General features: G+C 41.5%; 1 pseudogene; it reads left to right on the forward strand.

The window, feature by feature from the left end:
• Window positions 1-1,656: 1,656 nt before the first annotated feature.
• Window positions 1,657-12,238, forward strand: LOC134370670 (interleukin-1 receptor-like 1; annotated as a pseudogene).
• Window positions 12,239-17,983: the final 5,745 nt, after the last annotated feature.

The raw sequence follows: 17,983 nt of genomic DNA on the forward strand, positions 1-17,983 counted from the left end.
ATGGAAATCATCAAGTCGAAGGTATACCTGTTCCCCAATGTTCATCGCAGCACTCTTTACAATAGCCAAGAGTTGGAACCAGCCCAAATGCCCATCATCAGATGAGTGGATACGGAAAATGTGGTACATCTACACAATGGAATACTACTCAGCTATAAAAACGAATGAAATTCTGCCATTTGCAACAACATGGATGGACCTTGAGAGAATTATATTAAGTGAAACAAGTCAGGCACAGAAAGAGAAATACCACATGTTCTCACTTATTGGAGGGAGCTAAAAATTAATATATAAATTCACACACACACATACACACATACACACACAAACCGGGGGGGGGGGGAGGAAGAAGATATAACAACCACAATTATTTGAAGTTGATACAACAAACAAACAGAAAGGACATTGTTGGGGGGGAGGGGGGGAGGGAGAAGGGAGGGAGGTTTTGGTGATGGGGAGCATTAATCAGCTACAATGTATATCGACAAAATAAAATTTAAAAAAAAAAAAAAAAAAAAACAAACAAACAAAGTTTGTACCTTTTGTTCATTAAAGACTTGATGACAAAAAAGAAATATTTTTTCTCATCTCTCTGAGTTTCTCTAGGAAAGCTTGAGAAAGAGAAACTGTTACTACTGGCTATGTCTCTGGAAGAAATGGTTTGGGGAGGGGCCTCAGAACTTGAGAGCCCTCAGTGAGGTTTGCTGTGGAACCACCATCTAGAGACCCCTAGACAAAGGAGGAGTTGGCATTAGAGATGTCTGAGAGAGTTCAGCAGGCCTGCACTACCATCAGGTGGCTTGGGGACATCGTATCCATCATCTTTATTTTTTGATTCCTTAAGAGCAATGTTGGCATGGGCTGTGGCCAAATCCTCTTCACCAAAGGTGCTGTTCTCAGTGAGAGATGGTGCCTGGTACTGAGTGTTGTAAAGAGCTTCATATGCACAGCTATCAATCCACTGGTCAATTACAAGCTGGTGAACTCTGGAATGGTCTCCAAAGGCTATTTCAGCTCTGGATTTTGAAGCCCTGAAGGCCTAGAGGAGGGAGTCATATACTCTGTATCTTCTCTACTTTTACACTGCTCCCCAGGTGGCAGTGTGTGGTACAGGAAGAGGTCTGGCAGCCAGACAGTAAATGGCATTGGCAGAGGAGGAAGGTTTGATTTGGGGGTGCTCACACTCAGACCTGCTAATGGGCTGCTATTCATATTCATGGAGGTATCCAGACTAAATGTCCTCCAGAGCCTAGCCACATCTGCTCTGAGCTCCATTTGTGAAGGCAATGACAATGGAAGTGATTGCTGGTTGGTTATTCTCTTCCTGTCCAAGAGTCACTGGGGCTTGGAGCATCTATTGGCAATTTGGGGGTTTGCTGGGGCAGCTATGAGTCCCCAAGTTGGCTAGAGGTCCCCTCAGCACAGCTTGCTGTATACACGTAGATGACGTAGCATCTTTGCACGTGGCAATTTTCTTAGGGCATAGCAATATGGGAGAAAAGTTTTTCTGTCTGAGAGTTTTCAATGCTGCATCGCTACAAAATAAGCATTAGCAGACCACACTCTATTAGTGCCTCTCCCTGTTTAACATCAGCCCCTGCGTTGGTCCTTAATCACACTATCCTGAAACGAAAGAGCGTCCACGGGTGCAGGCGTATGGCCACGCTCCAGAAGCCCATGTTCTCTGCTGCTCAGCCTCAGTGGCCACAGGAAGTACAATTCTCCAAGAGGAAAACACCTCTCGTGCTGAGAGGGGGCCTCAGCGGTGGGGACTGTGGCCTCACACATTTATCATTTTCATGGGCCTTTTGAAATCTTCTTGCCTGTAGTTTTAGGCTTATTCTGTGGAATCGTGGTTTTCTAACAATTACGAGTTCATGCAATTCACTTAATGGGTTGGACCAGCATTTGCTTTAATGACACAGAAGAGAATGGAAAATATCAAACAGCAACATAGAGAGTAAGAGAAAGTATTATTTAAATGTTTTTTGTTTCTCGTGTGTGTGTGTGTGTGTGTGTGTGTGTGTGTGTGTGTGTGTCTGTGTGTGTGTTGCCATGGGTTATTGTCAAAACATTTTGAGAAACTTCCCGTGAAATAAAATAAAAATATGAAAATACAAGCTTTATATTGATGACTACCCGGTGCTTTCCTGATATTTTGAACTTGTTTTTGTCTTTAAGATGAGCAAGGCTTTTCTGTTTCCAGTAATTATAGCCCCTCCACACAATGAAACAAGGGAAGTAGAAATCGATAAGAAACCTTTAAGATTGCCATAACCTTTACCTGGAAAATCCTTCTGTGTGACCCGAGGTCTGAATTGTCCTAGTGGGGGTCAGGCATTTGGCACAGGGGACCTTGGGGATTAAGTGAGCTGCCACTGGTGGAAGCACCTGCTGTAGACACTTGCTAACTTTGGGGCCACTCCACAGTGGCATGTGGCGTGTCCATTTGTACTGCACCGGGTCACTCGGGGGCCTCCCCGCCTGCATCTCGTTTTGTTCTCACTTTTATCTAGGAGGTGGATGTTTTCATTTACTCTTTAGGAAACTTAGACTCAAAGACGCTCCAGGACATGACTGAGGTCATGGATAATACGTGATAGAAGAAGGGCGAGAATCTGGACTCTCTGGCTCTTTCCATGTCTGCCTTTCCCGCTTGCCACTAGGAGTGGGACACAATTCAAAGTTCTGGACACATAAAGCAAGTCCCCTCACGACCCTCCCTCACGGCTCACCTGCAGCATGAACCTTCCACAGTCGCTGCCCCCCGGTTCACTCATGGCACCGTCCACATTCTTCCCTACTTTTGCCCCTGCTGTTCCCCCTCCTCCTCTCTCCAGACTAAGCTCAAATGTCACCTCCTCCGTGACATCCCACCCACACCACCTCCTTCCCTGCCAGAGAGCACGATCAGAGCCTCCATCGGATCAAGTCCAGGCACCATGTGCCATGTGCTGCGTGACAGCCACGCTCCCTGCAGTCACTCCCTCTGTGTCCCCATGCCACTCCGTTAGTCTTCCTGTGACAGCACGAGAACACCTTGTGTTCTGATCATTTCTTTACAACACTGCCACCTCCCCAGAGACTCCAAGTTCCTCTTCCCTCCTCAGATGCCTGATTCTTCACACGGCTCCTGACAGGAACGAAGCGTTCAGCTCAGTGAGGGACAGTTGAATGCTTGCCCCAGGCACAAAAGCTGCCATTAGGCTCTCAGTTCTGAAAGAAGGAGTCTCAAGTTCAGGGAGTTGGGACGGAGGAAGCTGAGGCGCTGGGATAGTAGCCAGGCCCTGGCTACTCCACAGGTAGCTTATGGAGAGATGAAGAGAATTCGGCAGGAGGAGAAAAGCGTGGAGGAGAGCAGCGAAATAGAAACCCCAATTTCTAGGAAAGGGAAATCCCACATTAAGATGTGGGGTTGGGGAAGCCAGAGTCGTTTGCCTCCCTAGTCCCCCTGCAGGTGGGAGGTCAACAAGTTTTTCCACACCAAATGAAACTAAGTACTACTTGCAGAATTTCATTTTATTGGTGATTTTTGTTTATTATTTCCCCATCTAGGAAAAGCAGCAACCATTGTTTGCTCTGCTTGCTTTGGGAAAGGCACTCAGTTCTTGGCGGCTGTCCTGTGGCAGGTTAACAGAAGCAAGGTCAGGGACTTCGGTGAAGCAAGAATTCACAAGGAAGAAGGGCAAAATCAAAGGTACGTGTAGACTGAAGTTGAAACATCCCCTTCCGCTCCCACACAATTTGCACCTGCAAAGCATTAAAGTAACGTGTTGCTGTCTCAGTTCTAGCAATGAGATGACGTGTCTACACACGGTTCTGAGAATAGCCGATATGAAGGAGGCGGATTTATCGCTGAAGTGTGACTGTGTGGCCCTGAATCTGCATGGCGTGAGACGGCACCCCCTCAGACTAAGCAGGACAAACCCAAGTAAGGAGAGTTTCTGAGACTTGGGTCACCTGAGTCGGCTGTACCAGCTGCAAGCTGAGATCATTTTCTTAGAGAACAAAGTGTTGAAGTTTGCTTCCGGGGATCCGTGAAGACAATGGCAGTGGCCTGTCTCATAAAATGTGCTCCCCTCTTGAGGACCCTGCCTATGTGAGCTCTGGCCTTAGAGTGTTTCTGTTTCCCAGGAAGCCTCCCTACAGCGTCACACACCCCCTCCCCCCCTCTGTCGCTTCCCCTTCAACACTCACCTGTGTCCTTGGTCATCCTCCTGCTTCATAAGTTCGCTGGCTACTTTGTTCCACTGTATGTGAAAAAACAAAACTAAAATAAGCAAACAAAAAAACCACTCCAACAGTAAACTGTGAACGTGTTCTTTTATTCCCTTTTATGACATACTATAAACATGTTCTCTTTTATATATTTTGTTTTGTCATAATGAACACACGTTTTGTTAGTGAGGATGGCAAAGTGGACAGAAAGGGGACATACAGTCTGTAACTACTGCCCGTTGCGGTGAGAAAATCTTAGATTCTCCTTTATGATGACAGGCATTATAATTGTTAAACTTTATAAAGTTTTCAATTTAGGGGGAACTCATGGAAAGTCTGGTAGCTCTGCCCATTTCTTCATTGTATTTGTTATTCAACCTGCAATTCAGGCACCACCTTTTCCAGGAAGCCTTCCCTGACCACCAGTTTGGGGTACACACACCTTCCATGTACTGTGTAGCATCCTGTCTCTGTCGTTGCACTCAGCACACTGTCTTACAAAAATCCATTTGACGGTCTGCTCACCATGACTGTAAGCTCCATGAGGGCAGGGATGGCATCTGACCCATCCTTGTGTTCTTAGTCTGTAGTGCAGTGTCTGACGCCTGGCCTGTGCTCAATAAATATTTGTTGAGTGAATGAATGAATGCACAACAAAGTTATCAACAAAAATATGCCTTGTGCATTTGTACTTCTCTAGCTGTAAGGCTTAATTATAAACAAAATGTTATTTTATATTTATGTTTGGTAAATTGAATTACTTTCCCCATGAACTAGAAAGCCAAATTGTTTATAGATTCTCTGTAGTTTTATCCAAATCTAGCATGCTTTTAATGATGTCATAATTTGACACAATAAAATATGACAATATGAAACTGACTAATCTTCAATGAATTAATATCAGACACTGCATATAGTGGACCCTGCATATCTGCAGGTGGGTTTAACTTCACAGATGGGAAGCCCGTGGATGGGAAACCCCTGGATATGGAGGGCCCAGTGCATACTCTTCCAAAATGTAACATTCTCTTTCACAAAAAATAGGTGGTATCACAAATAACCAAAGCAGGACGGAAAGATTGCTAGAGAGTGATCCCTCCTGGGTGCAGACAACAATGGGATACATTGTCTATAGAGGATTCAAAACAGTAATAAAACCATCTGCAAGTCATTGTGCTTTTTATTACCACCATACCCAGACCACGTCAAACACACCCAGTGATGACATGCTCCTCCGTCAGGAGCGGACTGATTCTCCCCCACTCCCCTGCTGTGTCTCTGCATGCAATGTTGTCCCAGAAAATAGTTTTAGAAGCATTTTGTTCCTGAGTACGTGTCAATTTCCTCGCTTGTTCTTTGCATTTCCAGACACAGATGTCCTGTTTGTTAGATGAAGCATTTGATCCCATAGAAAAGGTTGGAGAGAAAAATATATTTTTTTCCCTTGTCTCTCCCTTGGTGGCTGAACAACTATGTAGAAATGATTGAATGTGTTTGTGAAATAGCCAAAGAAAGAGTCAAACTCTGAGTTCGTCCCCATCCATGGGGTATGGCCCAGATTCATCTGGATAAGCATTCTGAGGCACAACATGGTGAGAAAGGACTGAGATGAGAGATCGACATGGCTGTAGTAGGTCTCTGCCTGAGGTGGTGCCTGGGATTTTTCTTCTTTTAATTTCGACTTTAACCCCTGATTTGTAAGTTTTTATAAAACAAACAGAGTCATGACTCTTATGCATGATTTTAAGTTTCTGCCAGTGATAATTACCCTATCCCGTGATGGCTGTGGACTGCATCACGGAGTTACGTTAGGGCCACACTTGGGGTGGTGGTGGGCATGGTGGGTCCGAGAGGACAGGGGAAGCCATCTAGCCCCCCCACCACCGGCACCACTCCTGCTGCTCCTCCTTGCAGCCTGGCTTACCTGTTATCACCTATGCATATTCTCTGGTTACCTGTGTATTGGAATTGTTTTTGTGTTACATGTATTTGGTGATTTTTTTCCTTTTAGTCTATTTGTATCTCACTTGTTTTTCTTCAAACCAACATGGTTACACTGTTTCAGCTGTATAAATTAAACAAAAATTGTTGCTACTGCTGTTGAATTAACAGGATGAATTCCTTTATTTCTGAAATTACAGCATTTCTTGAATTTAACAAGCAAAACCTTTAAAAGCCCATGTCCCCATTTTATTAAATATTATTAAATAAATATTTGATGCTAATAATAATAGTACACATTTATTCACGGTTTCCTATGTCCCAGCCCCTGTCTATTTTTAATTTAAATTTTCTCAGCACTCCGAGAGGGAGAGTCTGTTACTCTCATCTAATTTTATAGACAAGGAGACTAAGGCAGAGAGAATTGATTAACTTGCTAAGTACTACAGTTAGAGAGCCAGGATTTACATGCAGGCAGCTTTTTTTCTATTTATGAACACTTACAGGAAGTACTTAGTATTTAGTCATCATATACAAGAATTACCTATACATTTATAAAATTATTCACACTTAGGAAGAAACTGAACCTCAACTTCCTTTAACATCTTAGATCACCTTCATTTAAACTGTTGACAGTGCGGACTCTGCCACATTTCCGTTTCCCTCCAGTTTGAATACCTTCACCTTGATCATTCTTGATTTCACAGTGCTGGCTACTCAGAGAGCTGATGAATTATTACAGGTGGTGGAAGAATTTGTGAATACGAGCCAGGGATTCTCTGTGTCCAAACTGGGAGCCCAGACATTGAAACTCACGATGAATATGAAAAAGAACCAACTCTCATCTGAGATTCTTCTTACATTCGTCATTCAGTGGGACTGTTTCTAAGGTAGCTGACAATTCTAAGGAGGAAAGTAAACTCACAACAGCCGACAGTATTATTATGAATGGTCACAGTTCTTTTTTTTTTTTTCTTTTGTCTTTTTCGTGACCGGCACTCAGCCAGTGAGTGCACCAGCCAGTCCTATATAGGATCCGAACCGCGGCGGGAGCGACGCCGCACTCCCAGCGCCGCACTCTCCCGAGTGCGCCACGGGCTCGGCCCAATGGTCACAGTTCTTATGTTCAATGTGTACATACCTGTTGCACGTCCTTGAAGACAGAAACCATGTTGCATATGCATTCTGTGAAGGCGTACCAGGATAAAGCTTAAGGATGGCTATGTAATGTTCACCAGAAGAGAAGTCAGGGGTGTGTGTAGGACCACGAGTCCAGAAATCTGACTTCTCCATCAAACATGCTCCAGAAACTTCCTTCTTCCTTCTTTCCAATGTCACCACCCCTCAGAGGCAGCAAGTTCCCCAGACCTGTTGATTCTTTCTCCTTAATGTCCCCAACACCAGGCTTGTTCTTTCGTTTCCATTATGACGTGACTTCGAACCCTCCTCTTTTCTCACACTGCAAGTACTGCAGCCCATCATACCCCAAGTGCCTGTGGTCTCTCTTCGTAGAAGCAAACCTTCCACTACCATCAGATTAACCTTGCACGAGAACCACTTTCATTGTTAACACCCCACTCAGCACTCTTCTGTGGCTCCTGTGATCTTCAGGATAAGGCGAAATATCCTAGCTGGAAGATTAGAAAGGTAGGTCAGAACTTAGCCCTGACCTACTTTCTCATCATATTTCTCACTATTTCCCCAAACTGAGTTACTCCACTTTCTGAGAAAACACTCGCATCCCCGCACAGGGCTCACAGTGTTTTCTCCCCAGGAGGGCATTTCCTCTTCCACATCTCTCAGAACCTTCCCCGGCCTTCAGGAGCCCCCTCCTGCAGGAAGCCTTCCTTGCCCAGTCAGTCCAGCGTGGAGTGAGTTCTTCTAAAAGCCACTGCCAGCTAAAATCATGCTTTAACCTTCTATCTTACTTGTTTACATGATCTCTATGTCTCTTTTCATCTTGAGAATCCCCTACAGTGCCTAGCCTGGTGCTTTGTACAGAGTAGGGGCTCAATAAACACTAATTTACTAATTCTTAGAGCAGCCATGAAAATTCCAAGTGGATATCGTCTGTGTGAATCTTCTGTACTCCCCATGGAGGCCAGCATCCATGTATTTGTTTATTTGATCTTGTTTTAGAAATAGTAATGATCGTTTTTCTCCTCCTCCTGTCTTTTGCATGGTTGATCATCAAAGCATAGTTGCAGGATGTAGCATATTGTTACTTCTAATCAGTGTCTTCGTGATAATCCTGAAAGTGTTTTAGATTGATGTTATTCTACTCTAGAGAGACATGGCTAGACCTTACAAAACGAGGCATGGTAAGTGGAAAGTTTCAAGTTTTTCTTCAAAAGAAAAAGTCTCATAATGACTGTTGGTTACCTGTCTATTAATCTCTTAAGAGCTATGCTGTTAAACCTAGATTCCATTTTGTTTACTAACATATTATGTGTGGTTTTTTTTGTTGTTGTTGTTGTTTTAGTATAATCAGAGACCATTTTTCATTGTGCTGTGAAGCTCCTTGTGGTTCTGAGATTCATCTCAACAGCTCAAACTTCCTCCTCAATAGGACTGCTGTTTCTACTAAATCCCCAATAACAGAATGTGCCCCAAACCCAGAACAGTTTAAATATTTTGGGAAATACATGTTAGTAAGACTTTATGAAATTAAACACAGTAAAAATATTACTTCTGTTTTCTAGATGTGAACAAGTTGGAAACGTCCATCAGAATGCAGGTATATTTCCCCTGAAACCCTGTTCCATAAATAATCTTACCTATGCTCATAGACATTCTAAACATGCAAGAAGACAGTTCTGTCTCCTAAATATGAACACCATTCTTTCATTTGGAGACATATATTCATTAGCTTTTCTGTATGGTCAATTCAAGTAGGAGCTAATTTGATTTGTGGGAAATTCAGAACCTTAAAAACTTCTACTTTCTTGCCACTATTAGCTTTTAACATTTTACTTCCTCAGGGCAAATATGGGACAAACGAAAGATGAAACAGGTCTGTAGGAGAAGGCCCCTTCCTATGACCATAAATACTTACCAGTAGATTATTAATCAAGGTGGATGATATGCTTTGAACTACACTGGACATGCTCTTGTCCATTCCTTATTATTCAGTCTGAAGCAGTAAAAAGGAGGAAAACATTGGGATGGAGAATGTTATTTTTTCTGATTGGGTTTTGTGGCAGTGGATTCTGTCATCGATTCTCGATTCTAGAATATTCTGGAGGATGAGATACATAGACCAACAAACATAAAACTTGGTGAGGAATGTCTACTGAGTCAAACGAGAATTTTTAGAACCAAGTAATGAAGTGGTACTTCTTGTTTTCATCTTCAGATGGAAAGATCTATGATGCTTATGTTTTCTACCCACGAATGACAAACATAGTCCAGAGGCCGCCAGTCCTGCAGAATACTTCGTTCACCAGATTCTGTCTGATGTTCTTGAAAATAAATGTGGATATAGCTTATGCACTTATGGGAGAGATCTGCTACCTGGAGAAGGTAAAGCTGTTAAGATACATTAGGGACAGAAATTCATGCATACCAGAAGGCTAATATCTACAGTCTTAATCCTGTATTGAATAAGGAATTGTATTTACTCCCCACGGCCTTAAGACCAGAGCTTTTAAACATTTCTCTAGAAGAAGGAGACAACTGTCATTTGCTCTTCCCACCCCCAGCATTGTCCTAGTGATGAGATCATCACAGTAGTGTCAGTGATGTGAACACAGTTAGGGGTCCTGTGCTTCTTACCCCTATTTTATTCCTTTGTCCACCACTGGGATGACACTGACACTTCTTAATTCTCTCCAGAAGATGGGAAAAAAGACTTAAAAGTTGAAGATTTTTTTTCCTGATATCCATAGGCACTAGTTAAACTATTTCAAAGAACTCAGAGAGTCTCAAGGTCTTCCTTATACTGGGGAAACATTCTCAAATTTCTAGTCTCACCAGCTAACCCATTTAATGTACTCCTAACAGTTTTATTACAATTCCAGTGATTTCAGTGGCTATTTCTCTCTCCCCTCCATATATTTACATCAGATTCCTGTGAACTCCCTTGTAGAGTCTTCTCTAGTTCCTCAGATATCGGGGGGTGGGGGGGATTGGACCATGAATGGGGCTGGGATATAATGAGCATAAGCCTAACAAAGTAAATGTTTAGTTTACCATTTTAAACTGACGTTGCTACTGAGAGGAGCGATTCCAGTGCCTGTAGATCTAAAGGTGCGCACAAGTGATTTGGTTTATCCTGGAGTACTGGGGAATGCTCATGGCCTAGTGATGGCTGGGGAGACGTGTACAATGTACGGCTTGGGAGAATGTCATCCAGTTCTTCCCTCCAGGCTCCCTTCTTCCCTCCACTGTCCCACTGGCCACCCATGCAGGTAGAAAGTGATGAGTACTGGCCGGGTTTCCAGTTGTTTGTGAGGTCACACTATGTGCAACATCCAGCCGCAAGCTCTTCACCTCTTCTTTCTCAGTCCATCCACCTGATTTCCAGTCACACCTCTGCCCAGCCACAATCGGTGCCGCTCTCTGATGCTCAAGCTGTGCCCTTCATCGTGCAATGACACACTCATTGAAGTTGGTTTCCACTTCCCCTCCCTCCACGTAGGTCCTCTGACTTTCCTCAACCAAAGTAAAATGAAACCCAACAAAACAACACCGCATTTCACTGTTCTCTTAGAAAAAGTGCATGACTGACCAGGGTTGTGTGTTTATTCTCACACTACTGATCTTCCATTTCCGCCTTCAGATCCTCTCTGGACCCCTCCATCCAGCGGCCCAAGTGGCTGATCCTCGTGGAATCCTCACTCCCTTGCCCTCTGCTCCAGGCTGGGTTTGGCCAGTGGGAGGCACTGGTGGGAGGCACTGGCCAAGAGCAGGGGGCAGGGTCCATCCCTGTCCCTCCAGGTGCATTGCTGTGCACCTGCCTCCTGCAACGCTGAGCTCCCACCAGCTGTGCCATGTGGCCCTGCCCTCCTTCAGCCACCACTGTATAAAATATCCTGAGCTGTTCTGTTCTTGGTCGTGTTTCCTTCATGTGCTTTTACTTCCTGCAGTGAGAACTAGGTGTTTCACATGTTCTTTCTAAGTTTACCCAGAGGTAGTTTGGAGTCTCCCTGGAGTTTATGCTCCATAAACACTGACTTGGAAAGGGGATCTGGTCTTCCTTAAGACTTTTCTCGTCTGGATCAAATCAGCTCCTACAACAGAGATTATTGGAGATGAAGTGGATCCAGGACTTCCCTAGAGACTTTGGTCACTTCAGAGGGGCAAGGCTTCTTGAGTGTGTGAATCTTTAAAATGTGAGTTAAAATGTTCTTCCCTTTTAAAACCTGTCAGCTAATATTCTAAAGATAATATGTAGCTAACGAACCTGCATTCTAAGTCTCCCTTGAGAAAATAAGCTGAGTGACCTCTACATTTCCATTTAGCTGGAAGAACTCTGCCTTAGAGGCATTGGGGCTGATGTTTTCACAGTGGAAAGAGTAAGGGGGACAGAAGGGGTTCTCTATCCAAGTCCATTTCCGCTTTTCTGAATAAGTGACCTGAATAGTGTCAGAGTCTCACACCAGATTGTAACAAAAATACTTTTTGGAATGTTTGAAACATTTCTGATCAAAAATTAGATGTAAAAATACAATGCTAGGAAATCTTAATCAGGTTTTTATTATGACTAGATGCAGCCACTGCAGTGGAAACCAGCATACTTTATCCTGACTCGTCAGATCCTGCACAGCAGGGGGTTTACCTACAAGCAGGAGATTGCCCTGCACAGCGCCCAGAGCCCTCATCCAGCGTGACTCCAAGGCCATTCTCATTGAAATGGAGGCTCTGAGCAAGCCGGGTGGACTGCAGGGTAGGGAGCTTCAAGATTTCCTCGGGCATCTGATCAAAGTGCAGTGTACCATCAGGAGGAGGGAAGACCATGTCACAACAAATGGTCCCTGATTCCAAATTCTGGAAGCACGTGACATACCAAATGTCTGTGCCAAACAAACTTCCCAGAAAGACTTCCAGTTTGGTTTCCTTGAGTGCTCAGGGACAGTAGTGCTTGCTGTGATGTGCTGACACATCTGAGTTTGTAGATATTCTACCTCATCCTGGCTGGATTCTGCCAGTGTGCCAGATCCTGGGAGCCGAGGCAGGAGAAGGAATGTCAAGGGTTCTGAGGCCTCAGGGCTCATCTAGCAACCTCACTTTTATTTTCCCGGCTCTGGATGGATGCAAAATGCCCAGAAATTTTTATCCTCAATCTTCCCCCCACTCCAGCCTTACTCCCTTCCCTTCCTTCCTCTGCTTGTCTTCACCATGGTGTAGGACATTTTCACCGAACTCTTCCTCTCCTCTCTTGCTTGTCCTCTTTCTCCTCATTCCTTTCAATAATCTACATTCTGAACATCAAACTACACCTTTTACAGTTAAAATTTTTAGTCATCTTGAAGAACTTCATGTGGTTCCCACAACCGTGAAATTGCTAGAATGTATCCCCATTGTTAAGTGATGCATGCCTGTAATAGTGCAAAAGATAGAAGGGGTAAAAGAAATTACACTGTTACCTAAAACTACAGGCAGAACTACCATATGATCCAGCAATCCCACTACTGGGTATATATACAAAGGAATGGAAATTATCATGTCAGAGGGATACCTGCACCCCCATGTTCATCACAGCTCTATACAATAGCCAAGATATGGAACCAACCTAAATGCCCATTGACGGACAACTGCATAAGGAAAATGTGGTCTACATACACAATGGAATAGTACTCAGCCATAAAAAAGATTGAAATTCTGCCATTTGCAGCAACATGGTTGAGTCTGGAGAAAATTATATTAAGTGAAATAGGCCAGACAAGGAAAGAGAAATAGTGCACGTTCTCACTCACATAACTGGGTGCTAAGAAAGAGGAAGGAAGGAAGGAAGAAAAAAAAAGAAAGCAAAAGACCATAACAATAAGTTGAACTTTCAGAAGGAGAGAACAAACCTAAAACCATATGAGAGACAGGGGAATGAGGGAGGGGGTTTGGTGAGTGATTGGTTAGGTAAAGTGCGTAAAGAGAAGTTACAATTTGTAATGATGAATATGCTAATAATACAAAATAAAAATTAAAAATAATTATATTGTTAAAACATACTGTTATATGTATATATGTGTGTGTGTAAGCGTGTGTGATGTTAATTCATGTCAACTGAAGTAGAATATGATCAGTTAAGGATACAAATCATAATCCTCTGTGCAATCACTTAAAAATGGAAAAATATAATAGGGGAGATAACATGCAATGCTAAAAAGATATGCAGCCCAAGAGAAGGCAAGAAAGGAGGAACAAAGAAACAAAATATATATGGGACCAAAAAAATACCCTTAAACTCATCAATAATTACTTTAACAGTACATTGACTAAACAATTAGAAGTAGAGATAATTACACAGGGTAAAAAGGAAAGAACCAACCATGTAATGTTCACAATGAATTTAAATACAAAGACATGGACAGTCTGAAAATATAAGGATAAGTAAAAATATATACTATGCCATCACTAAGTTTTAGGCTAGTATAGCTAAGGGAAGGGAAAAAGTCATAATTTGACATGAAGGCAAAATATATTTGTTACAACAAATATATCCTACAAATATATCCTAGCTGTGTTTCCTGCTGTATACAAAAATTTTATGTTAATACAAGTAGTATGAACATGGATATAAAAGTTAAAAAATATTAGCAACAAAAATACATCAACATTTCAAAAATAATTATATATTTAAAAATTATATATAGCCCATTGAAGTGGGTTTATTAGAGGCATGAAAAATTAATTTAATATTAGAAGGCCAATCAATGTAATTTACCCTATTAAAAAAGTAGAAGAGAAAAAGCCTATGACCAATTTGATAATTATTTCTTTCTTAGGGTTTCAAACTAGCTCCTGCTCAGACATGTTATAAACAAGTAGTACAAGTTTGTTTTGGTGCAAAAAAAATTGGCAATTCATGCAGATTTTAAAAAATAATATGCATTTTCCGTGATTGTTCTGAAGACCTTTCATATAAAAAAGATACTATATCATGAATATTTGGGTTTATCCCAGAAATGCAAGGGAAATTCAACATTACCAAGTTAAATTAAAGAAGATCTCTATAATGGGGAAATACACCTTGTTCGTTGATTGGAAGACTCATTATTTTTAAGATAAAATATTTCCGTATATCGACAAAATAAAATTAAAAAAATAAAAATAAAAAAAAAAAGATAAAATATTTCCCCCAATATGATCTGTAGATACACCACAAGACTAATCAAAATTCCAGAGGTTTTGTTTTTTGGGGCTTTTTGGAAATTACAAACATCCTAAAATTTATATGGAAATGCAGAAGACTAGGAATGCCCATAACTATCTTAAAAAAAAAAAAGTTTGAGGACTTAACATTTCTGGATTTAAATATTTACTATAAGGATACAGAAATCAAGACAGTGCTATTGAAAATAAGGGTACATAATAAATCAGTGCAGCAGAAATCCTAGTGTAGACTCACAGATATAGGAGTACAGATAGTGATTTTTGATATAGGCACTAAGAACTACCTAGTCTAGTTCAAGTAGGTCAACATGGAATCTGAAAGGCTGGACTTACAAATTCCAAGCTACAGAGTTGCGGTAGCCCTGCCCAAACTGAGAACACCAGACAACTGGAGATGGGAAAATATGTTTAGGGACAAGAAACAATGTCTTTACATGATGTGAATGGGGGTAAGGAGCCAAGAAAAGCCTGGGTTTTCAGAGTTTGCTAAACAGAAGGTTCCCTCCCCACCTAAGTGTACCACATCTTTCACTGGAAGTTGTTCTATAATAATCCTGGACAAAAGGAGTCAATCACACTCCAGTTTAGATTGGAGAATACTTTAAAACAACAACGCACTAGTTATCACATTATTGAAAGAGGAAAGGAAATTTGAAAGAGATTCATATTTTTTTTTTGTTTGGACATCATCATAACAATATTTGCTGAGCAGTTACTATTGACAAGCACTATTCTAAATGCTTTCTAAGCACTATGTGCTTAATTCCCCAACTCATATGACCATCATTGCCTTTATAGAGATGAAAAAATGTCACTTGTCCAGTGCCATAAAACTGATTAATGTAACAGCTGATATAAAAATCCAGGTAGTCAGACCCCATAGCCCACACTCTTAACCACTAGTCGATATCTGCCTCCTCAAAAGCAGACACTTGGAGGCCCCTTTTCTTGGCATTTATTTCTCCACACTGGATCTTTGCAATTCTTGTTACATTTCCTTAAGATAAGCTTGCAGCTATAAGATATATGTATCTGAGAAAGCTATCACAAAATTCTTTCCAAATTTTACTCTATTAATTTACATTCTACACAGAGTGTACATAATTGGATTATCTGCAGTATAGTGAGTACAGGTTCTCTGAACATCACGCTAATATCAAAAACACCATCTCCTTGTTTTCTGTCTTCCTTTAACAAACACTTTCCCACCCTGTACTCAACCTTTGTTCCCACGGTCTGTACAGAGATGAATGCTACATGTTCTGAGTGTGATTTGTTACCTCTCTTTCTGAGTCATATTTATCATTATAATTTCTTAATTTCTTTATCCTCCCTTGAATGAGATATGTTTCAGATAAACTCTTGCTCATTTCCCTATCTTATACCAAACCACTCTCAGAAAACTTACAAAATTCTTAAATTTAAGTAATATTGCAGGTAGAACTTGATATTTGTGACTCCTTTACCTAAGCATGTTTATGGTAAAACAGAAATCACTTCACTAAATACTGAGGAATGTGAGTGTCTGCTGTGGGTCAGGTAAGGAACTAGGCCCTAAAGAAACGAAGATAAATAAGACTTGGTAACTTTTCTCAATTAGCTGATGAAAAAGAAGCAGGCTTGTTATCAAACCCTTAGAGAAACACTAGAGAAGAAAACCCAGGCAGAGAAGGAAGAGTCCCGACTTCCAAACTGAGACCCTACAAGCACAGGAACCACATCTCCATATATGATCATTGAATGAATTGGCAACTTGTAAAAATAATAAATAGCAGTTGAATATCTATCATATGACAGACATTGTCTTACGGTCTTTAAGTATAATTTTAAAAAATGATCACAATCTTATGAAATAGATTTTTTTTTACCCCTATTATTATTATAATCCCCATTTCACAGACAAGGAAACCGAGGCACAGAGAAGTAGGGTAATTTGCTCAGGGTCGCCAGCTGGTAAGTCACCATGGTTTGAATACAAATATTCTGACTGCAGAATCTGCATTTTTTAAACACCAAAATCACATGTCCTTACTAACTGCATTGTCCCAGGCAAGTCATTTTTTCAAAAGTAAAGCAATAGTACTTGTTCTACTTCAAAATAATAAGACAACTAATTGAGTAGCTATATTTCAAGCACTATTTTAGACTCTAGAAAAAACAATTAGTAAACATTGCACTTGGTGAGCAGTATGGTAGGGCAAACATCAAGAAATAAACTACATGGTTACCTTGGGTTCAGTGTCCCCCAAAACTTAGTCCCCATTGTGACAGTGTAAAGAAATTGGGAAATCCTATCATGGTAATTAAAAGGTGGGGCCTTGAAGAGGTGATTAGATTGTAGGACCACGCTGTAGTGAAAGGATTAATAATGGTGGTCGGGGTGTGGTTCTGAGGGATTTAAAAGAAGAGCACTTGAGAGATTAGTCTCTCTCTGCTCCACCATTTTCTGCCATGTGAGACCCCTGCATTGCTGTAAAGTCACCACCAAGAAGACCTTCAGCAGATTTGTTCCCTGGACTCTGGACTTCCCAGATTCTGAAACTGTAAGCAACAGATTTCATTTTCGTACAAACTACCCAGTTCCAGGTATTTTGTTATAAGCAACAGAAATAGACTAATACAACAGTATTTATTAATTTATTTCTTAATCCATGAAATATATATTTATTATGGTTTAGGCACCAAGGGTTATGTTCATTCGTTCCAGTAAATTTACCAAATCCAGATCCATCTGGCCAGGTTCTCCAGGAAACAATCTCTAATACAGAAATTTGTGTGCAGAGGCTTGAGAATAGTGTTAGAAGCAAACACTTGTGAGCCTCTAAAGAAAGCCTTTCTGTGCACAGAGAGAAGTGAAACTGTAATGTAGCTGCAACAAATACTCGGCCAATTTCACGGATGCTCTAAAGCAGACAATTCAGCAATGTCCTGAGCTGAGGTGAGATGGATGGTCCTTTTGTCTTCACATGGATGAGTCACTGGATCCAGTTTGTTCCCAGGGAGGGGAGGAAACGGTGGTGGTGCAGTCTGTTCAGCCGAGGGCAACCTCTGAAAGGACGCAGCTGTCAATGGGCAACCCTCCTGAAAGGTGACAGAATGAGCATGGAAAGCCTGAAGGGAAGCTTTTATTTATTTATTTTATTTTATTTTATTTATTTATTATTATTATTTTTTAAAAATTTATTTTGTCGATATACATTGTGGCTGATTATTGTTGCCCATCACCAAAACCTACCTCCCTCCTCCCTTCACCCCACCGATGTCCCCTCTGTTTGCTTGTTGTATCAACTTCAAGTAATTGTGGTTGTTATATCTTCTTCCCCTCCCCCCCCTCCGGTTTTGTGTGTGTGTGTGTGTGTGTGTGTGTGTGTGTGTGTGTGTGTGTGTGTGAATTTATTTATTTATTTTCAGCTCCCACCAATAAGTGAGAACATGTGGTATTTCTCTTTCTGTGCCTGACTTGTTTCACTTAATATAATTCTCTCAAGGTCCA

The sequence above is a fragment of the Cynocephalus volans genome, chromosome 2 (genome assembly GCF_027409185.1).
Source record: "Cynocephalus volans isolate mCynVol1 chromosome 2, mCynVol1.pri, whole genome shotgun sequence".
NCBI lineage: Eukaryota > Metazoa > Chordata > Mammalia > Dermoptera > Cynocephalidae > Cynocephalus > Cynocephalus volans.